Source organism: Ambystoma mexicanum, chromosome 6q (genome assembly GCF_040938575.1).
Source record: "Ambystoma mexicanum isolate Mex_15411 chromosome 6q, UKY_AmexF1_1, whole genome shotgun sequence".
Classification (NCBI taxonomy): domain Eukaryota; kingdom Metazoa; phylum Chordata; class Amphibia; order Caudata; family Ambystomatidae; genus Ambystoma; species Ambystoma mexicanum.
The window spans coordinates 1,638,459,443-1,638,482,789 of record NC_090937.1 but is presented as its reverse complement, the minus strand read 5'-3'; the positions used below and the strand labels follow the sequence as shown (position 1 = coordinate 1,638,482,789).

At 47.7% G+C, this 23,347-nt stretch overlaps 2 protein-coding genes across 8 annotated transcripts in view; both read left to right on the top strand.

The window, feature by feature from the left end:
* Positions 1-969: 969 nt before the first annotated feature.
* LOC138516936 (zinc finger protein ZFP2-like) overlaps positions 970-23,347 on the top strand; it is a 44,446-nt gene continuing 22,068 nt past the window's right edge. The window contains exons 1-2 of one of the 4 annotated variants that reach the window (XM_069632410.1): positions 6,028-6,161; positions 10,901-10,939. The gene's annotated coding sequence lies outside the window, so the exon portion shown is untranslated. Of the gene's footprint in view, positions 1,054-6,026; positions 6,162-6,190; positions 6,309-10,900; positions 10,940-23,347 lie in introns of those variants that run through there. The other 3 variants (XM_069632411.1, XM_069632408.1, XM_069632409.1) reach the window with 3 other exon arrangements.
* LOC138516932 (zinc finger protein 845-like) overlaps positions 6,026-23,347 on the top strand; it is a 234,239-nt gene continuing 216,917 nt past the window's right edge. The window contains exon 1 of one of the 4 annotated variants that reach the window (XM_069632401.1): positions 6,026-6,161. The gene's annotated coding sequence lies outside the window, so the exon portion shown is untranslated. Of the gene's footprint in view, positions 6,162-6,221; positions 6,309-23,347 lie in introns of those variants that run through there. The other 3 variants (XM_069632400.1, XM_069632398.1, XM_069632399.1) reach the window with 3 other exon arrangements.

Below are 23,347 nucleotides of genomic sequence, written 5' to 3'. Positions count from 1 at the left end.
GCTTATATTTGGGAGCAGCGCGCAGCTGGTAATGTGGGGAGTCATGAAGCTGTATTCCAGGATAGGCTTTTCATAAGTCTGTTATTGCATGTCCCTCTGTTTGTAATGCTGTCGCTTTCTCAGACACAGTGTTAGCCATGCTGTGCTGTGCCAGTACATTTGCGTTAGGATTTTTGTTTAATGGTGCTTGGATGTGTGAACCTTGGAATTAATTCATGACACGTATTCTTTCTATTGGTAGGTTTATTTGTTTATTGTGTTATTTATCCATTTCATTCTTCGGCTCACTTAATTCGAATTATTCACAATGTTGTCAATGTTGTTGCTTGATTTCTGCTTGGTAAATCTGTTTTTGTTTCTACCATTGTTATTTTGGTGGGGGTGGGTGGTGTTGCTACTCCACTGCTGCCCTTTTTTGACAGTTCAATTTGTGTGGTGTGCGGGTTTGTTTTCTTTTTTTACATTTGTTTGTATGTATGACAAATACTTTTGCTTTTGTGGCCTTCTCTGTTGGCTACTTTTCTTCATTCTTCCCCCCTTTTCTTTTCATATTAAGTCTATGGTTCTTGTGTGTGGTTTGCCAGGGGAACTGTTACTGAATCGCTACTGTGGCATGCTGTTTGCTTTGTACTTGTTTGCATGCCTAACAGGATGGGAGCTGTGCTTTGGAGAGGGATGGCCTGTTCATATTGTTTGCTGAGGTTGGTTTGATGATGGTCACATGCTTAGGTTTCTTGAGTTGGAATGTGTGAAAATGAGACTGCCAGCCCATGTTGAGGAAAATAAAATGGGTCTTTATTCAGACTTACAAAAATTGGATGAAAAGAAAATAAGCTTTTGTTCAGAATTGTTCAACAATCTCTTTCTCTGTGCTGAGTCTGGATTTTTTTCCCTTTTCCTTGCAGGGAGTGGGTAAGGACTTCTGGCCAGGCTTCTCCTCCTAGTCCTCATACGCCCACCAGCCTTCAGTGCTTCCTGGTGTCCTGTCTGGTTCGACCTGCAACAAAGCCAAGAATGAGCACCCTCTAGCCTTCCACTGCCGTCTTTAAATAGGTAAAACTCAACAGACCAATCCGTGTTCACTTCCTTTTTTAGTCTATATAAACCTTCCCAAGCCCCGCCCATTTTTCCCTGGATGCATTGCACAGTATCACCATCCTCAACCTCCAGCCGCGCCCGGTCCCAGTCTCCTTTGACTAGGTAAGTGTTTAATAATATTTCCCTGGAGGGTTTTGTGTGTGTCTCTTGTAGCCTCGTGTTTGCTAGATTGTCAGGATCCTTGTTTACATAATCCGCGGCTCCATGGCACTCAATGCCACGGAGCTCCCGCGGTTCTCCCTGGCCGGGATAGCCCCTCCTCTCCCTGTTCGCAGCCCCTTGACTGCTGCTGCTTGAGTCAAACGTCCGCGGTCTTGGTAATCTGCAAGCCGGCGACGTTCCGACTCGCGTGTGTCCACTTAGCGTTTCTTTTCTTTCGCGACCGCCGCCCGAGTCGAATGTCCGCGGGTCTGCTAATCCGGAGACACGCAGCGCTCTGACTCGCGGTAGGCCGCCGGAGATCTCCAACACTTCCTGATTAACGCCGGAGTCGGGCGCTGGCGTCTCTGTTAACCTGCAGAGAGGCGTCCCGATGTTGGCATGTCGTCCGTGTAGTTTCACACCAGTATTCTCATTTTGCTTTCCTCCAGGATATCCCGTCTCCGGTCCCCACCTTTCACCCACCACGTGGCCTTCAGTGTCCTGAGTTCCCCCAAGGTGGAATTGTCCATCTTGCTTGTTACATACACCCCCCGAAGACTCCAGCCGGTCGGGCTGGTCCCGATTTCTGGACAGGTAATCTGGGACCAACTGGAAACCCGCTGGTCGGTGAATCGTTTCAAAACTGAATTCCTGCAGGGTCAGCAACCATCTCAATACTCGTTGATTTGAGTCCTTATGTGTGGCCAACCATTGGAGCGGGGCATGATCCGTAAACACTATAAAATTTCTTCCAGCGAGGTAATACCTGAGTGTTTCAATCGCCCATTTTATAGCGAGGCACTCCTTTTCAATGGTTGAATATCCTACCTCATGAGGCAAGAGTTTACGACTTATAAAGGCTACTGGCCGAAGATCAGTTTCAGTACCTTGGGATAGCACAGCCCCATTCCCTGTTCCGGATGCGTCTGTTTGTACAAAAAAGTTTTCTTGGAAATTGGGACACGGTAGAACAGGTTGTGTTGAGATTATTTGTTTTAGTTCATTAAAGGCCTTACACGCTTCTTCATCTTTTAGCAGGTCACCCTTGTATGAGGACTTGAGAGCTTCCGTCAACGGGCTTGCAATGGAGGAAAACGAAGGTATGAAACGCCTGTAATATCCAATGAATCCTAAAAATGCCCTGGCTTGCTTCTTATTACTGGGCATAGGTAGTTTCCCTATTGCTTATTAACCCCGTCCCCGATGAGATATCCCAGGTATCGGGTTTGATTGGCTGACAGTATGGTTTTCTTTGGGTTTATGTTAAGTCCTGCAGATTGTAGGGATTTTATAACTGCTGAGAGGTGACTTAGATGATCCTTCCAGGTTCTACTGTACACGATTATGTCATCCAGATATGCTGCACTGTAGCCGTGATGAGGAGCGAGAACCCGATTCATCAATGATTGAAAAGTTGCTGGGGCTCCATGCAAGCCAAATGGTAGAACAGTGAACTGGTATAGTCCTGAAGGGGTAGAAAAAGCAGTTTTGATTTTATCCTCTTTTCTTAAGGGAATCTGCCAATACCGCTTTGTCAGATCAATGGTACTAATGTATTTAGCAGTGCCTAATTGTTCGATAAGTTCATCAATTCGGGGCATGGGGTAGGCTTGATATGTAGAGATGTTATTCAACTGCCTGTAATCCATACAAAATCGTAAACTTCCATCGGGTTTTGGGACTAGAACAATAGGGGACGACCAGTGGCTACCTGATGGTTCAATTACTCCCAGGCGTAGCATTTCCTCCACTTCCGCTTGAACTGCTTTTCTTTTTGATTCTGGCAAACGATAGGGACGGACCCTTATGGTTCCTGGTTCTGTTTCTATTTTGTGTTCTGCCAAGTGTGTTCTTCCAGGGTAGAAGGAAAACACATTATGTACAGGTTCAAGGTATTCCTTCTGGGTTGAGCTGTTTTCCCCACTGTACAGAATTGAACGCAAATTCTTGGTTTATGCTTGTGGGGCTGCCTGTACTGCTTTATCATTGGTTTTCTATTCCTTCAATAAGTTCACGTGATAATTTTGTGTCTTTTCCTTTCGATCGGGTTGATCCACCAAGTAATTCACTGGTCCCAATACTGCTTTTATTTTATATGGCCCCCTCCATTGGACCAACATTTTGTTCTGGCTAGTGGGCAGTAACACTAGTACCTGGTCCCCTACCTTAAACTGTCTTGCTCTGGTTTTCTGATTGTAGTATTTTTCCTGTGTTGACTGGGATCTACCCAGGTTTCTTTGTGCCATTTCCCTCATCTTGCTTAGCTTATCCTGGAGTTCAATCACATAGTCGGTTAGGGTGGCAGGATCTTCTTGTTCTTCCCATTCTTCTTTTGCGATGTCCAGGATTGTTTTTGGTTGGTGTCCAAACAACAATTCAAATGGTGAGAACCCTGTTGAAGACTGAGGGGTATCCCTTAATACCATTAAAACCCAGGGTACTGCTCTGTCCCAGTTCTTTCCGGTAGGTGCTGTTACCTTCTTGAGCATTAGCTTAATTGTCTTGTTATAGCGCTCTACCAAACCATCAGTTTGGGGGTGGTATATAGACGTGCGGATTTGTTTTATCTGTAGTTGTTGACATACCCTTCTCATTACTCCTGATACAAAATTCCGACCTTGATCTGTTACTATTTCTGAGGGTATTCCTACCCTGGCAAAAAATTGAATCAATTGGTTGCATACTTGTATGGTACTTGTTCCTCTCATAGGAAAGGCTTTGGGATATCTGGTAGCGTAGTCTAACACTACCAACAGATATTGGTAACCGTGGCTACTGGGTTCCAGTGGGCCTACTATATCCATACCAATCCTAAAAAACAGTTCTTTAATCAATGGCATGGGTATTAATGGAGCACGTCGCGGTTTAATTGGGTTTGATTTTTGACATGTTGGACATTCATCAGAGTACTTTGCCACTTCCCTTTAAACCCCAGGCCAGTAAAATCGCTTCAAGATTTTAACTAGGGTTTTCTCCCTGGCCATATGTCCTCCTGTTTGGTCATCATGAGCTAGTCCCAATATGGTTTTTCTGAAACTCAGAGGTACTAGAAGTTGTTCCACCTCCTTTTCACCCGGAGTTTTTGTAACACGATAAAGAAGTCCTCGCTGTAATTTAAACCTTGGATAACTGGTTGTATCATTGGGGACCCTCATGGCTTGTTCGAGGACATACCTTAATGTTGGGTCAGTTAGTGTTTCACTTCTAAATGAGACTCTTTTATCTTCAGGTATCCAGTCTACGAGTGCATTGAAGCTTTCCACCCACCTCCATTTTTCTTCCCTCACCTCCCTTCTAGTTTTTCTTGGTATTCTCCCACTATTCTCTTCAATATCTGTTTCTGAAAAAGGGGCCCTTCTTAACCATTAATTCTCTCTGACACAGTCATCAAAGTTTGGCAGGTCAGTCCCAATTAACACAGGAGCAGGTATATGAGGCATGATGGCTACCTCCATTGGTGTGCTGACCCTGTTAACCTCTATGTTTACTTCTTTGGAAGGGTATGATCTTATGTCCCCATGCACACATTTTACTGAAATTTCTTGCTCCCTCACTTTCCCCAGTGCACTTACTTCTGGTCTGATGGCGGTTTGCTCGCTTCCACTGCCAACCAGACGTTGTCGGGGTACACCGTCCACTCGAACTTCCACTGTGTAAGGCTCTCTTCTTCTTCTAAATTCCCGGTTCTGAATACAGCCAATCTCCATGGGTTCCGGTTTGTTCTTTCTTGGACAAAACCGGGCGATGTGGCCCCATTCCCCACAATCATAACACTGGGGTTGTCTGCTTGTGGTGGGCCATTTCGTAACTTTGGGTTCTGCTTTGGTGGGCTTTGAATCCCCCATATTCGTAGTTCTAGGAAGCAATACTTTGGTTCCGCTCTCCAAGGGGCCCATCCTGGCTCCACCAGCTTTTTGGAACTCTGTGGCAATGTCTAATGCTTCAGTGAGAGTGGGTCGATGATGTCTGTCCCATCGTTGCATATTGCTGTGAAGAGCATCCACAAATTGCTATAGCTTCACTTTGTCCATGATCTCGGGTATGGTGCAACTGGCTGGTTTTATCCATTTTTCGGTTAGATTGTGTACCCGATAATATAGTTGTCTCTGGGTTGACCCATTGCGGAGTTTGGTTTCCCGAAGCTTCTGTCGATAGGCTTCCTCATCCACTCCCATCCTTTCTAGGATGGTCCTTTTTATTTCTGCGTAACTTGTGTCTCCATTGGGGTTGGATGCCTGGTATGCCCCTTGCATTGTGCCTGTAAGTAAAGGAGCTATGTAGTGGCCCCATTTCTCCACCGGCCACTGGGAGTTTCTAGCCACTCTTTCGAAGCTAGTAAAAAAATAACCTGGATCCTCCCCGGCCTGGAATTTTTGGAGGACATTGGAAGGTGCTGCCGTTGCTCCTCTGTGGGCCACCACAGCTTCTGTTACTTTCGTCAGGGCATCCTGTGTGGCTGCTTGCAACTGTAGGGCTTGCTGTAGGGCTTGGCGATCTGCCTGGGCTTGGTGCCCCTGTACCTGCACCAGTTGCTGGAGCTGTTGTTGTCCATCGGCTAAGGCTTTGATGATAGTCTCCATTCCGTGTTTCAGGATCCCACCGCTGCCACCAAACTTTGTGACAATGAGACTGCCAGGCGATGTTGAGGAAAACAAAATGGGTCTTTATTCAGACTTACAAAAATTGGATGAAAAGAAAATAAGCTTTTGTTCAGAATTGTTCAACAATCTCTTTCTCTGTGCTGAGTCTGGATTTTTTTCCCTTTTCCTTCCAGGGAGTGGGTAAGGACTTCTGGCCAGGCTTCTCCTCCTAGTCCTCATACGCCCACCAGCCTGCAGTGCTTCCTGGTGTCCTGTCTGGTTCGACCTGCAACAAAGCCAAGAATGTGCACCCTCTAGCCTTCCACTGCTGTCTTTAAATAGGTAAAACTCAACAGGCCAATCAGTGTTCACTTCCTTTTTTAGTCTATATAAACCTTCGCAAGGCCCGCCCATTTTTCCCTGGATGCATTGCACAGTATCACCATCCTCAACCTCCAGCCGCTCCCGGTCCCAGTCTCCTTTGACTAGGTAAGTGTTTAATAATATTTCCCTGGAGGGTTTTGTGTGTGTCTCTTGTAGCCTCGTGTTTGCTAGACTTTCAGGATCCTTGTTTACATAATCCGCGGCTCCGTGGCACTCAATGCCGCGGAGCTCCCGCGGTTCTCCCTGGCCGGGATAGCCCCTCCTCTCCCTGTTCGCAGCCCCTTGACCGATACTGCTTGAGTCAAACGTCCGCGGTCTTGCTAATCTGCAAGCCGGCGACGTTCCGACTCGGGTGGGTTCACTTGGCGTTTCTTTTCTTTCGCGACCGCCGCCCAAGTCGAATGTCCGCGGGTCTGCTAATCCGCAGACATGCAGCATTCCGACTCGCGGAAGGCCGCCGGAGATCTCCAACACTTCCTGATTAACGCCGGAGTCGGGCGCTGGCGTCTCTGTTAACCTGCAGAGAGGCGTCCCGATGTTGGCATGTCGTCCGTGTAGTTTCACACCAGTATTCTCATTTTGCTTTCCTCCAGGATATCCCGTCTCCGGTCCCCACCATTTACCCACCACGTGGCCTTCGGTGTCCTGAGTTCCCCCAAGGTGGAATTGTCCATCTTGCTTGTTACAGAATGTTAAGGGTCTTAACCCAGTTAAGAGGAGGGAAATACTCACATTTTTGAATAAGGGTAAACCTGAGAAAGTATTCTTGCAGGAGACCCATTTATGGGCGGATCAAGTAGATTATATTTTAAATAATTTGTATCTGAAAGAGTTCTCGAGCTCTTTTGAGAGTATTTCCAGGGGAGTCTCTATGGTGTTTAGGAAGACCTAAGATATACAAATGAGTAGGTGGACATTGACTCAGACGGGAGGTATGTCACACTTAAATTGCATGTGGAAAACAGTGTCTGATGCTCTTGAATATTTATGCATCAAATATAGATCAGGCTGTGTTTTTTGAGAAACTGAATGCTGTGTTGGAAGAGCTGGGTAATGTGGAGAAAGTGATTGGGGTGTGGGTGCTTTAATATACTGGATGCGAAGGTGGATTAATATAATCCGGCTGGTTTGTATGCTGAAGCAAAGGCCTGGAAAGGACTCTTGAAATTGATGAACGAGTAGGACTTGCACAATATATGGTATGATTTTAATGGCGAAAGCAGACATGACACTTCACTCTGTCCCTCATGGGACGTCTTCACAAATTGACTTTTTGCTGGTTAGTAGGGGTCTTTGTGTGATGTTTGCAGAGCCACTATTGGTGATGGCTTGGTTTCGGATCATGCTCCAGTTGAATTGGCTTCGGATGGTTCTGTGGGTGGTTTGGAGCCTAGGAAACACTGGCGGCTGAATACACAGTTTCCCTCTGATCCATACTTTGTTGGCCATATTGAAAGTGAAATCTCCTTTTTGAGAGACAATCTGGAGTCAGTGGATACCCTTTCTGTGGTTTGGAATGCTTTGAAAGGCAAAATAAGGGGTAGGATTATTAGCTTTGCTTCATTCAAGAAGGGGCAGAAGGAGAAAGCTATGTTTGGGCTGGAGAGTGCATATAAGTTAGCTAGTGAGCGTTATACTGACTATCCAGTGCGGAAAATATGACTGCTATGTCCCATGCTAAGAATTCTCTGGAATGTGAAATCCATCTGAAGGCAGTGAAATATTTATTTTATTTATGATATGGCATTTGTAACGTGCCTATACACAAGTGTTTCAAGACGAGACGAGGCAAGGAAGGGGCAGCAGAGGGAGGACAGAGACTGCGATCTTAGTAGGCCAAGTGACATTGAGATTGCGCAGGGGTGGGCAGAGGGAAAAAGTGCCAGGGGAAAGGGGAGGGGTCAGAGCTGTACATGGGATCAAACAATGACAACTGGGGCCAGCAGGTGGCAGGTGCAAGGGTAAGTGCAGACAGCAGGTGTCCAAAAGTGCAGGTAGGGGGATTGTAGGGTTGCAGATACAGACCCAAGTGCAAGGGTTGCCGGGAGGCAGTGCGGATGTGCAACCGGGCAGGCAGGGATCTGGGGCCCAAATCAGAGGGTAGCCAGGTGACCAGTGCAGTTGAGACAGGCCTTCTGGTAGCTTGGTGAGAGAGCCAATTAAAGCAGAAATAAAGAGGAAGACAGGTGTTCTATGTTGTGGATGGTGGGGGCTCGATTTTGGGGTTTGTGTCTGAATTGGCGTGATTTTTGGAGTTCAATAGATATGCCGAATTTGGTTGTATAGGATAATTTGGATCTTAATGCAGTGATTACTGTCCTGGAAATTGAAGATTCGTTTAAGGCATTGTCGAGTGGTAAATGTCCAGGGCTGGATGGATTTCCGATAGAGTTCTACAAGACTTTGTCGGGTCCTGGCCCCCCTTCACGTACAGCTATATATGGAGATCATGTGTACTGAGAAGGTTGCTGAGTCGATGCAGTCAGCGTTGATCACGGTTATCCCCAAGCCGGATAAGGATCACTCTGTCTCTGGAAACTTTCAGCCTATCTCGCTTCTGAATGTGGATGTTAAGCTTTTGCCGAAAGTCTTTGAAAGAAGACTGTATGGCTTACTTCCTAAATTGATTCATAAAAATCAGACAGGAACAGCTATGACAATTTGCATGGGTTGCTTAATGTCATTTACATGAAGAGGCATTCTGCTGACGCCTACACGCCTGTGAGTATCGATGCAGCTTTTGACAGGCTGACTTTGGGTATTCCTTTGTCAGGTTTTGATGAAAGTGAATTGTGGACCACGCTTCCTGCAGCTTTTTAAGGCTTTGTATAGTGGTGCAAGGACTGTTGTTACCGTGAAGGGCTGTGTGTGATTTATTATTATTTTGCTGTTGTTCTCAGGGCTCATCCTGACATAAAGTGTATTCCATTTGGGAACTGCACCTCAAAGCACCTTTTGTATGCAGATGATCTTTTGGTGTTCGTCTCTGATCCTAAGCGTTCCTTTTCAAGAGCTCTTGCTGTTGATGCAGAGGTTTGGGAGTGTCTCTTAACTGTAAGGTGAATGTCTCCAAGAGCTTAGGTTTTCTGATCTCCCTTTCATGTCATAAGGTTAGCCTTGTAAAAATGACTCTAACTAAAAGTTATTACATGTTTTCAGTATGCTTCCTCTACCACTCTCAAATAAGCTGCTCTTGAGTACAAATACATCCTTGAATAACTTCTTATGGGGGAGAGGGGCCAGGCTCACATCTCAAAGGATGTTCTTCAGAGACCTGTGCATCTGGGTGGTTTTTGTTATACCGATATAAAACGCTTCCGTACTGCTTTTAAGGTGCATACTTTACATCATTGGTTCCTGCTTAACCAAATTGACTGTGCAGGCTAGATTTGCACTGAGAGAGAGACAGAGAGAGGCCGTTTCAAACTCCTTGATATTATTTTGTATGCAAAAATAACGGGGGCCGGTCTGCTTGAATCCTCCATTTCTAAAGCATGTTGTGAAAGAATGGAAGAGATGCAATGATATACGTGGTGAGAAATATTTGTGCTACGTGGACTCTAGTTTGTGGAAGAACCTGGTTGTGAAACTAGGCAACTGTGCTTTATCGTGCGTTTTGTAGCAGAAGGCTGCCATTTGGAGAATTGGACAGGTCCATGATGGTCCGAATATGCTTGACTTTGAAATCTTGCATTTCAAGTACAAGCTGCGGGCAAGCGAATTTCGTCGTTATCACATATTGAGGGACCTTTTTGCTGACATTCTTTCTCCACTGAATGCTGCCATGCATGCCCGCCCACAGAATTGCTCTTATCCAACCAAGAGCATCCCTCTCTCTGAGTCCATCTTATACAAATGTATTACTCCTTTTGAGTTTTTTCTGGCTCCGCAATGCGCTAGAGGTAATTGGGATTCAGACTTTGGGCCTCATCACGAGTCTGGGGTAACCCTTAAATGCGGCGGTAGCGCTATTACCACCGCATTTAAGGGTCCGCCAGATCATGGCCTTGGCGGATTTCCCGCGAGCTGTGAGCTGGGGTTAAATCTGCAGCGAACTTGCCGATTTTCGGCACTATTACCGCAGGCGGGAAATCCGCCGGCGGTAATAGCGCAAATTTTCCCCATTGGGCCCAATGGGGAATGAGGAATTCCCAAATGGGCCCAATGGGGAATGGGCACTAACCGTTCCGCCAAACCCGTGATCCGGCGCTAATAGCGCCGGGAGGGTTGGCGGTAGGGTTGATAGAGCCGGTGATAATAGTGCCAGCATTACCGCCCCACTCGTGATGAGGCCCTAAATCTGTCTGTCAGCTTTTGAGTGGAACAGTATATGTGCGGGTCTGGTTAGGTACAATGTTGGTTTGGAACTGCGGTATGTGCAACAGCGGATTGTTCACCTTTGAAGATGTGGTCATGCACGTTGTTTTGTGACAATGTTTGCTGGAATTGTAGGTCACACTTTGCAGGAAAATTCAATTGTTTTGGGATGGGGATTTCTGAAGAGTGGATTTGCTTTTGGTCCTATCTGTGCCCCGAGAACTACTTATTGGTGTGCTAGGTTTATTTCCTTCTGGTATTGAGCTAATGGTAAACTCCTTTGGGCATATAGCTGCAAACCATTCACCACCTCTCACTTTCCTACGCCCTGTTCACCCACTAACCCACTAACCCACTCCCCCCCCATCTTTTGTTTACAGATCCACCTGAGCGCCTGGAGACCAACTCTGTTGGTGACGGTGCGTATAATACCTTTAACTTTATCATATTCACGACCATGGAGTCTAGCCTAGGGAACCAGACATATTGTCTTGGCAATCTTTCGGTCGACACCACTCCTTGCAGGGCTTTGGGTGTTAGGTCGATGACCTATTGCCACAAAGCTGGGCAGCACTATTCTATAGCCTTTCATGACGATGACGAGCAATATAATCCAAAAAACATACTCCTTCCTGAATGATCTCCACAACACCTTCCATTGCATGCCCTTAGATTAAGCCCTTGCAATATCCTCGCTGAATCCAACACCTGTTTATGGGTCCGTGGAGGATGACTTGCCTCTAAGGCTGGGATCTCCCACTTCAGATCAACCTTGTCTCATAATATTTCCAATTGCTCTTAGGGAGTTCAAACTGTAGATTGAAGTCTCCCCCAACTAGGATATGGAGCTTCCCAGATGCTGTATCGTCCCGACTGGTAAATCTTGCAATGATGTTAATGTCCCCAGAGGGTTGGTTCCGTTGGGTCTGTTATACAAGTTAAATATAAGTAGAGTATGCCCAGCTCTTTTTTTAGCAATGACAAATTGCAGGTCTAATGAGCTATGTTCACATATTCCGTTTTCCACTCGGAGTCTAGTGCTATCAGAGTCAATAAACCCCTCCCCCCATGGTCTTCTTCTAGAACATTTGGTTGCTGGGCTATTGAATGCCTGGAACCCCTGGATCTGAACTGTTGTTAGGATCCAGGTTTCCTGGATGCATACAATCTCACATTCCTGGATTCCGTGATTAAAGCAATCCATTCTGGATCCATTAAGTGCCTGTCAACCCCAGCAAGGTTCCACAATAGCACCCTTATTCCCTTTGGCTTTATCAGTGCTTTTGGGATAGGAGCTACCAGAATGGTGGGTTAGGGGACGGTTGGGTAGGTGTCAATCCACCTCTTCTATATCCGTACCCGTTGAGGATGGGTTGCATGTCCCTCCCAATAGCAGTTGCCCCGGGATTCTCTGCTGCCACCCACTATAGTGTAGAGGCCTTAGTGATAATGAAGTTCAGGGTGGAGGATAGGACCTTGCCTCAATTGCTAATTGCCCCTCAGCCAATGATCTGTCTTCAGTGTCAGTTGGATATAATCATTTTGTCCTTTGGGTATAGTCCCTCTGTCACAAATAAGAATATCCTCTCTTATGACTGAGGTACTTCCCCCTAATGTGGATACTCTTGTTAACTAAGGTCGCTTTGTTCTCATAAGATCCTGGTCTTAATTTTGGGACATTGCACTTTGACAGTCGCGCTACTTTTTACCCCAACCTGTTTACTGGTTCAATAAAAATTGGAGCAGACAGAACTATCTCAGTTTGCAAACTCCTGTTATTGCCTTGGTTCTGATAATACTTCAGTGACATTACTATTTGGTGAACCCAATGATATTGAGCTGTGCACGGGGATGAGGTATACCCCACCAGTACTATTTTCTACTATAAATTTATCTAGGAGGTTCTCATTACCCATTTTCCTTGTACACTTCTGACCCATAGTTCTACCTTTACCGGAGGTAATACCACCCTTCTCTGCCAACTCTATCATGCCCAGTTCATGTATACCCTCTTCCTCAATTACACAGTTAGATGTAGTAATTCTTGAAGGCCCTCCGTCAATATCATGTAACAAACCTTTGATTCCTGAAATAAGTACTGTTCCCTCAAAGGGCTTGCAAAATCTACTAGCCCACTTCATTTTTATGGAGGGTGAGTACCATTTGCATGATACTTGACCTTGTTGGCGAGTATGGTGATGTTAGAACCTATTTTTCATTTACTGCAACCACACTTTGTTTGCAGTAAATGGCAAATACAGGTTTCACTCTGCATGCTTAACAGCATTGCAGCAAATGTGAAGTGTGATTATGGAGACATGCACCATTTTACAAAAAGCACTGTTACGTCTTTCATCACCAGTCACCAAGTGCATTTCTCTTAGGTCGAGTATGTAAACTAAGGAACCCCCCTGCAGGTCTACTGGGATTTTTAAAATGTTTCAAGGCTTGCCTCATTTATCAGCTGAGAGTTTAAAAGCTCTCTTTGGCCCAACCCCAGGTGAGATTGCAGAATTGGCTTTGGGTCTCTCCATTCTTGAAAAGGCAACAGGTTCACTGGTCCTTAATGCCAGATTAACCAAGCTCTATTCAGAAGTCAGCAACTGAAACTAACAGTCACTGTTAATACTTCAGAGGAAAGTTGTACTACCTCTTCCCCATCTACCAATGGGCTACCTATTCTATTATTCCTTTTAAAGTGCTTGAAAAGTTTCTCCAAAAGTCAAAGTGCAAGTGCATATGCAAAGTGCAAGGTGTAGGGTACAAAGTGCAAACTGCAGGGTACAGACTCCCCAGCTTAGAAGATGAACAAAATAACTAAGAGTTCCATACTACAACTATACGTAAATAGAAAAATGGGTCTAGAAATAAATCTAAAATAAATACAAATCTAAAAGTCCCATAAACTGCTGAAAAACAGATACACAATCTGTGCAAAAATGCAAAACACACAATTGATGTTAATATGAGATGTCTGGTGGTTGCTATTAGGACTGACCAGTATTTTTTAAATGTCTAAACATTTCCAAATGATCAGCCATGGATGTCGGAAATGTCCCAGAAAAGAAAAAGCCCTTTAAATGATATATAATAGAAAAGTAAAGAAACATAAAAGAACATAAAATGTTTGGAGAGCGGGGAATGCTTGATCGCTCAAAGGGCAACCATAGTCCGTCTCCCCGTCCCTGCTCCTCACAGCCCGCACTGCACATTATAACGTAGGATCTAAACAATACAGGACTCTTAGGTGCCACAGTATTGCAATGTTGCTACAGTAAAACGTCCACCTTTGGCAATACGTTTGTCTCTTTTCAAAAGCTACATAGCGTCTCACAAGTTTTTTTTAACAGATATCTGTCATGTGATGGCCTAATAAATGCAAATGTAGTGTCAAAGCTCCATGTTCTGTGAACGCTTCCCCCCAAGAGGTTGTGTCAATACCTTAATGTGCCTTGCGATCTCCCCACACCCTACGCAAGAACCACTGCAAGCCTCTCAATGGTGGTGCTCGATAGCTCACTCACCATTCGCTGCACACCACAACTCGGCACTAAATCTCCATCATCCCCTATGTGGTATATCCGAGCAGTCGAGCTGGGTTGGATACATTCAAAACAGCGTCCGAAGCAGCTCCTAAACAGCGGTGCCCTTTGCCTGCAGCGGACTCACTGCATCCTTACTGTGATGCTGGAAATGCATCGGAGGGACAGGGCCTCCGTATCCTTGTCCTTTACTGCTTTTTATTGTGTGTTCTGTCATGTTTTCCGCGCAGGAGTTCATGTGGGACTCCTGGCGGTGCAGCTCTCTTTCTTTTGGTTTGGTGAACGAACCCGTGGGATACCCTTATGGCACCCATGGGTGGGAGGTACAACCCTGTGCCCCTAGTGTATGTTTTTGGGCACCTGTGGGTGGCCCACAGATCAGGGTATGGGCTGGTGGCAGCTCCATGCTGAATTTGACAGGTGCGCGGAGTATCCTCCATTTTGGGATACCCCGGCCCTGCCATTGGGATCAGTTGATTCCTGATAGAAAACAAGATGGCCCCGGTGGCCTCTTGCTTTCTATTACCCATTACCTTGTTTTCCCAAAGTCCTAGGAAGCCCTGACTCTGTCCCTTCCCCCTGATTGGCTGTTGGATGGAAGTGCCATATATGGTGTTGTTGTGAAGGCCCAGTCAGACTAGCTGGAGCCTTCCCGGTGATGTATGTTGTGGGCACCTCCTGTGGGTGGGACCTGGGTGAATAGAGTGTGTGACGAATATGCATTCTGTGTTGTGGGTGTCTAGTATCTGGTGGTTGACACAATGACTGAGACAACCCTCCCCGAAACCGGTATGAATGCATCTTGGAGTGTTGAATGGCTCGGTACTTGTCCCAATACACATAACTTGTTGTGAGTGTCTGGAGAGAAGTGAATGGCCTAAATACCTCGTCTGCCTGATTGGCTGCCTTCCTGCATGAATGCCAGTAGTCGTGATTGGATGCTTGAGTGGGACCCAGCGGAACGCATGGGAGATCAACAGTCTGGCGACCTCTCACTGCTAGGAATTGTGTTCAGAAGCTGAAGTCCACTACGACGAGTAACTGGATTAACTGACGCTTGATCTTGAAGCCCTGCTGGACGAGAAGAATTGCTGTTGCTCTCCTTCACAATCTGAAAGCTGTTGTGCCTCCAAGGACTGACCCAGAGAGGACCTGGTAAGGCGCCCTCTTCTCGAGCTGCGAGGGACCATCGTGCACAGCTGATCTTTGCCAACGCTCCCTGGTAGACAGACCTACGACAGGCTGCCGACCCGATACGGGGACTGCTGCGGAACTCCAAGGAGAAGCACTCGGACTGTTGTCCGCCACTGTTGACGACCGCCGTCGCCGACCGGAGCCGCCGTGCTCCCGTTTGCTTAAGAACTTTCATTGATCATCGGACGCTCTCGTCTGCATCGTCATCCGCTTGTCTCCCGCTGGAGAAGACCCGACCGTCGACGCGCCGAGGAGTATCCACCGGTGGGTTTCCCACCACCTACAGATCGCAGAGACGCCGACGACTCGACGCCCTTGATGGGCCACAGCTCTTCATCATCTCTTTGCGGTCCAGAACTATTGTCATTGAGGTGCCCCGCACGCCTCTTCCTTGCAGGATGCCAACGCTCTGTCGTCGACGAGCACCGCTAGGAACGAAGCGGCCACTTCCCTGCCATAGTTCACCCTGTTCACCGTCGGACGTTCGACGACCCGTGACTCCTGCCTTAAAGGGAGGGCACTTAACAAGGGCCGTCGATTCCCCGACACCGAACGCCAAGTTCCCTGACACCTCTCGACGATCCGTGGCTCCCGCCTGAAAGGGAGGCACTCAATAAGGATCGGTCGGTGCATCGTCGGAGAACTCTACTCCACCAGGTACATTGGGGGGGGGGGTAAAACCTTAATAGGAAGAAGTAAGACTATTGAACATTTGGACTGGGTTTGTGCTATATATCTATATCTACAGGTTGCCCAGGTGGGGGGATCGCCACACAGAACTGTGCCTAGTGGTAGGGGTCAGTGCTCTGCCTATTGTTTCAACCATCTTGCGTTCCTTCCTATCTCTATTGCTGGCTTACTAGTTATTGATCTGTGTGACATTTTAACCGTACAGTTGATGCACTTTTATTGAGATTTGATAACATTAGTGGTACCACTCTAGACGTGTATATATTTATCATTATTGACTTCCCAGTAAAAAGTGCGTTATTGTGATCGTGTACATACCTTTGAATATTAATTATATAAAGACTGTTTTTTCAGTTATACAGTGTGTTGACATTCCTTTGTGGGAGTTCGGGGACTACACTGTACTTAAGAACCAGCTCGCATCACCTCCTGAGAAGCTAGGCCTTGATTGCTCGTCCATTGCTACCTTATAGAGAATCTTGGCTGGGGTCTTCTGTGCCTCTCTTCTACCATATAGAGAGCGGAAGTACAGACACCCCCCACCGGTCTTTACACTGGTGACAGCGGTGGGATGCTTAAGGTTTTAAGACTCAGTGTATAACCGTGCCACTTACAAAATATCCGCACTTTATTCGATTAAGGTTTGGGTGTGTACAAAATAACTGCATTACAAGCAATGGAGTCTATTGCGAATGGTAAATCGACTCGGATGAGCTTAGAGGCTCTCCAGAGTGCTTGTGAAGCTAGGGAATTAGACTTTGTGGATAAGTCTAGGGCTGAGCTGATAGCTGCCCTGGTGGACTACCAGACCGATGGTGAAACTCTTGATGAGGAGGGGAATGCATCCAATGAGGACTATGCCCCTGGGGTTTCTGCTTAATCTGTTTCTGGGAATGCCACCATTCCTGCTGCCTCTGTTCCGAACCCCAGCAATACATTGGAACTTGAGTTATTAAGGATGTCGCAAGTTGGAAATAGATGCTGAGCTTAAGAAGGAGGAGTTGACGCACCAAGTGGAGCTCAAGAATAGGGATCTTGAACTCAAAGACAAGGACACTGAATGTCAGAGAATCCAGCTAGAGAAAGCTCGAGTGGAGACTTCAGCGAAACCCAGTGAGAGTGTCAGGTCCCCAGCCACTAAATTTATGAAGGATTTGGTTGGTGTGTTTTTGGAGGGTTCTGATATCCTCCAATGGATTGAAGCGTTTGAAATGGCTTGTGCAATTCATGATGTTGATAAAAGAGATTGGGCTAAGTGTTTGCTAAGCAGAGTGCCTCAAACTGGATATGACTGTATTCTGAAGCTGAGTGTGGAAGAACGGGGTCAGTATGAGTGTATGTGCTATCTGCTTTGATTGCCAAGTTTGGCAAGACACTTACCCAATACCTTAAAAGGTTCAGGGATTTTAAGAAAAGAGAGAATGTGTCTTGGGTCGACTGGGTGAGTGCTGCGCACATGAATATGATGGGGTGGATTGATGGTTACAGGGTGAAAACATTTGTTGAATTGTCCCACCTGTTGTTTTTTGAGCATTTTTCTGAAGCCTGTTCGCCGGAGCTGCGTCAGTATGTTGCTGACCAGAACATTTTGGATCCCTTTAAGCTGGCTAGGTTGGCTGACAAGTGGGTCTCCCACCGGGTGTCCCCTAAGGACTCCAGTGGGAAGGACAAGGACAAAGAAAAGGGGGCCTCTCAGAAAGCTGAGGAGTCCCAAAAGCAGTCACAGTCGAATAAACCTAAATCCTCCTCTCCTAAAACCCAAAAATCCAGCAGGGATAAGTCATCTGTCGGTGGGAATAAGAGTATTGGTCCACCTGCTGCAAAGCTGGCTCCCGGTGGTTCCAGTACCGTACCCCACACTCCCGGCACTTGCTGCTACTGTGGGGCTCTGGATCACAAAAAGGGTGACTCCAAGTGTAAAGGTAAGGCACTCGGAGTACAGGCTGTCAGCCTGACCTACCCTTACTTCATGTCTGAGGTGGAGGCCACTGTCCTCCCCTCCTCTACCTGGATCACTTTTGGTGCTCCCGTAGAGATTTCCTTAGTGTCCCTTTGGGCCTGGGACCAGTATGCAGAAGTACTGGCGACTATCCCACAGAACACCCGTAGATTTTTGAGAAGTGTCCTCCTGAATGGCCAGCCTTCTACTGGTTTGAGAGACACTGGGGCAAGCTTGACAGTGGTGGACAGGACCCTGCTCAAGCCAGAGGACTATGTGATGCTCCTCTGAGAACCACCAGGTTAGCTGGTGGGCCTCCCAAATTATCACCTGTAGCCCGAGTCACACTCGTAATTGGAGACAAGACAGCAAAGCTTCCTGTCCTGGTTCAGGACAACGTCCCTGCTAACATTCTGTTAGGTAACGATCTAGTCGAGTTGGGATTGATCGCGGATGGTCTTCCCATGACTGCTGCTGCGGTCACTAGGTCACAGGTGACACCGGGTCTGGCTGTGAGTCAGGTACCAAAGCCGAAGGCACGGCCTAAGGCACGACGAAGGAAGAGCAAGAAAGCCACCTCTGTGGAGGGAGCCCCTTCTCTTCCTGCTGTTCCTACAGCACCCATTGGGATCCATGCTCCGGACGGGCTGGGTCCAGTGGTACACCCCGTCTCAACTCCTGTGGGAGAAGAGCCAGAAGACTCTCCTGTGGGAGAGTAGCATAGCAACCCTCAGAATGGCTCCGTGGAGGAAGTGCAGCTCTCTCCAGATTTGCAACCGAGCAGCAGAGGGCCTGCAGGACTTTGCTCCAGCAGTATGCCTCTCTGTTTTCGCTGACGCCAGGACTTACACCGTGGTGTAAGCACGAGATTGACACTGGTGACAGCGTGCCTGTCAAGAGCAGGAGCTACCGAATGTACGGATAAGAACCACATCCAGGCTGAGGTCGCCAAGATGTTGGATCTGGGTGTTATTGAACCCTCAACCAGTCCCTGGTCCAGTCCTGTGGTCCTTGTCCCCAAGGCAAGTTCCCAGGCTGGTACCAAGGATTGGAAGTTCTGTGTGGACTACCGAGGAGTCAATGCCGTCACCAAAACTGACGCGCACCCATTGCCCAGGGCTGGTGAGCTCGTGGACACCATAGGTGCTGCCAAATTTGTGAGCACCTTTGACCTCATCTCAGGCTATTGGCAAATAGCTCTGACGGACCATGCCAAGGAAAAGACAGCGTTCTCTACACCAGAGGGACTCTACCAGTTTAGGCTCATGCCTTTTGGGTTGAAGAATGCCCCTGCCACCTTCCAGAGATTGGTCAATCATGCTCTCAGTGGGCTGGAAGCCTTTTGTGTGGCTTATTTAGACGACATTGCCGTCTACAGTTCCACTTGGGAAGAGCACTTGACACATCTGGGTAGAGTGTTGCAGGCCTTAAAGAGGGCTCACCTCACTATCAAGGCCACCAAGTGCCAGATAGCTCAGGGGAAAGTCACGTATCTTGGTCATGAGGTAGGAGGGGGTCAAATCCAACCTCTCCCCAGTAAGGTACAGGATGTACAGGACTGGGAGACTCCCACTACTCAAACCCAGGTCAGAGCCTTTTTGGGTCTCACTGGGTACTATCACAATTTCATGGCGGACTATGGAACCATAGCTGCACCACTGACAGCTCTGTCTGCACCCAAGCAGCCTAGGAAGGTCAATTGGACTGAAGACTGTCAGAGGGCCTTTAAAGGCTTGAAAGAAAGTCTGTGTCGGGCACCCGTGTTGTGTGCGCCTGACTACAGCCGACCCTTTATCGTCCAGACGGATGCCTGCGACACCGGAATTGGAGCTGTCTTGTCCCAGTTAGATGACAAAGGGAGAGAACATCCTCTCATATTCATCAGTAGACAACTCAAGGGTAGAGAATTTTGGTGGGCTACTGTTGAAAAGGAGTGTTTTAGTATAGTTTGGAGCCTTAGGCGTTTTAGGCCCTACCTTACGGGGTCTACCTTCAAGGTCCAAACGGATCATAAGCCCCTAAAGTGGCTTATGCAGATGAAGGGTGAGAACCCGAAACTGCTAAGGTGGTCCATTAGCCTGCAAGGGCTAGACTTCACCATAGAGCACAGACCAGGGAAGAGTCACGATAATGCAGATGGCCTTTCCAGAAGGTATGTTGACCGTCTGGATGAGGGTGTCTATCCCGTGGGAGATTAGGCACCCTGCACCCCAGTCTGGGGGGAGCGACTGTGATGCTGGAAATGCATCGGAGGGACAGGGCCTCCGAATCCTTGTCTTTTACTGCTTTTTATTGTGTGTTCTGTCGTGTTTTCCACACAGGAGTTCATGTGGTACTCCTGGCGGTGCAGCTCTCTTTCTTTTGGTTTGGTGAACGGACCTGTGGGATACCCTTATGGCACCCATGGGTGGGGGGTACAACCCTGTGCCCCTAGTGTATGTGTTTGGGCACCTGTGGGTGGCCCACAGAGCAGGGTATGGGCTGGTGGCAGCTCCATGCTGAATTTGACAGGTGTGCGGAGTATCCTCCATTTTGGGATACCCCGGCCTTGCCATTGGGATCAGTTGATTCCTGATGGAAAAGAAGATGTCCTCGGTGGCCTCTTGCTTTCTATTACCCATTACCTTGTTTTCCCAAAGTCCTGGGAAGCCCTGACTCTGTCCCTTCCCCCTGACTGGCTGTTGGATGGAAGTGCCATATATGGTGTTGTTGTGAAGGCCCAGTCAGACTAGCTGGAGCCTTCCCGGTGATGTATGTTGTGGGTACCTCCTGTGGGTGGGACCTGGGTGAATAGAGTGTGTGACGAATATGCATTCTGTGTTGTGGGTGTCTAGTATCTGGTGGTTGACACAATGACTGAGACAACCCTGCCCGAAACCGGTATGAATGCAGCTTGGAGTGTTGAATGGCTCGGTACTTGTCCCAATACACATAACTTGTTGTGAGTGTCTGGAGAGAAGTGAATGGCCTGAATACCTCGTGTGCCTGATTGGCAGCCTGCCTGCATGAATTCCCGTAGTCGTGATTGGATGCTTGAGTGTGACCCAGCGGAATGAATGGGAGATCAACTGTACATCTGAGGACCTCTCACTGCTAGGAATCGTGTTCAGAAGCTGAAGTCCACTACGACGAGTAACTGGATTAACTGACGCTTGACCTTGAAGCCCTGCTGGACGAGAAGAATTGCTGTTGCTCTCCTTCACAATCTGAAAGCTGTTGTGCCTCCAAGGACTGACCCAGATAGGACCTGGTAAGGTGCCCTCTTCCCAAGCTACGAGGGACCATCGTGCACAGCTGATCTTTGCCAACACTCCCTGGTAGACAGACCTACGACAGGCTGCCGACCCGATACGGGGACTGCTGCAGAACTCCAAGGAGAAGCACTCGGACTGTTGTCCAACACTGTCGACGACCGCCGTCGCCGACCGGAGCCGCCGTGCTCCCGTTTGCCTAAGAACTTTCATTAATCATCTGACGCTCTCGTCTGCATCGTCATCCGCTTGTCTCCTGCTGGAGAAGGCCCGACCATCGATGCGCCGAGGAGTATCCATCGGTGGGTTTCCCGCCACCTACAGACCGCAGAGACGCCGACCACTTGACGTCCTTGCTGGGCCACAGCTCTTCATCATCTCTTTGCGGTCCAGAACTATTGTCATCGAGGTGTCCCGCACGCCTCTTCCTTGCAGGACGGCAACGCTCTGTCGTCGACGAGCACCGCTAGGAACAAAGCGGCCACTTCCCTGCCATAGTTCACCCTGTTCACAGTCAGACGTTCGACGACCCGTGACTCCTGCCTTAAAGGGAGGGCACTCAAGAAGGGCCGTCGATTCCCCGACACCGAACGCCAAGTTCCCCAACACCTCTCGACGATCCGTGGCTCCCACCTGAAAGGGAGGCACTCAAGAAGGATTGGTCGGTGCATCGTCGGAGAACTCTACTCCACCAGGTACATTGGGGGGGTAAAACCTTAATAGGAAGAAGTAAGACTATTGAACATTTGGACTGGGCTTGTGCTATATATCTTTATCTACAGGTTGCCCAGGTGGGGGGATCTCCACACAGAACTGTGCCTAGCGGTAGGGGTCAGTGCTCTGCCTATTGTTTCAACCATCTTGCGTTCCTTCCTATCTCTATTGCTGGCTTACTCGTTATTGATCTGTGTGACATTTTAACCGTACAGTTGATGCACTTTTAATGAGATTTGATAACATTAGTGGTACCACTCTAGAGGTGTATATATTTATCATTATTGACTTCCCAGTACAAAGTGCGTTATTGTGATAGTGTACATACCTTTGAATATTAATTATATAAAGACTGTGTTTTCAGTAATACAGTGTGTGGATATTCCTTTGTGGGGGTTCGGGGACTACACTGTACTTAAGAACCAGCCCGCATCACCTCCTGAGAAGCTAGGCCTTGATTGCTCATCCATTGCTACCCTATAGAGAATCTTGGCTGGGGTCTTCTGTGCCTCTCCTCTACCATATAGAGAGCGGAAGTACAGACACCCCCCACCGGTCTTTACACTTACTGACTGCACTTTGTATATAATTAAAGATGCACTTGAATGTAGAATCTGGGAAGCCCCAGGATCCAGTGAAGTCCATTGGACAGGACTTCAGGTTAGAAGCTGGAACTGAATAGATGTATAACTTGTGCTCTCCTGCCTGACTTCTGATCCTATCTCTAACATGAATAAAGAAGTTTATTTTTATACTAATCGTATATCCTGGTTCCTGCTCCGTGTGTCACCTCCCTGAAGTCCCAGGATGCATCATAGAATATTTCACTGGTGACTAGTTTTGGCTGAAGCTGCGGGATGAAGAGGTAAACTGAAAGGGGGTGCAGGAGCTGTCCATGTGCTCTGGCGAGGCGATGCAAGGCTGCAGATGGTGGTGCAGAGCTGCTGAGGGTCCAGCAAATCTCAGTGCCTCTTCACGTGCTCCGGCGCTTCAGAGGTGGGCAGTGGCGGTGTAAATATGCCAAGCAGCTGCAGATATAATAATCGCAGTGCTGTTGCCAGCTGTCAAAGGGCAGCGTAAAGCTGGAGCTGGCAGAGAGCATTTCATATCAAGGGACAGCACAAAGCTCGAGCGGGCAGAGGGCCTCATACTGTTAAGTTATAGTGCGGATCTGGAGCCGGCAGAGCATCAGACCCCATGGGAGTCAGATCCAGAAGGGGGTCTATGCCATCCAGAGCCAAATGTGAACAAAAGGAGGATTACTGACGTAGGCACGGAGCACCACTCAGCTCTCTTTTCTCTGGAGGAGTGATGACGTCGGCCTGTGGCTGGAGAATCCAGTGATGGTCCAATTCGACTGACGGATGACGATGAGTTTCCAGCTGCGGTTGGTGAACTTTCATTAGAGAGCCAGTGTACGGATCGTCATGCAGATCTTATCCGTTCTGAAAAGTGGACCTTGCAGCATGTGATTCCTTGGCTAACGGAAGGTGGAGG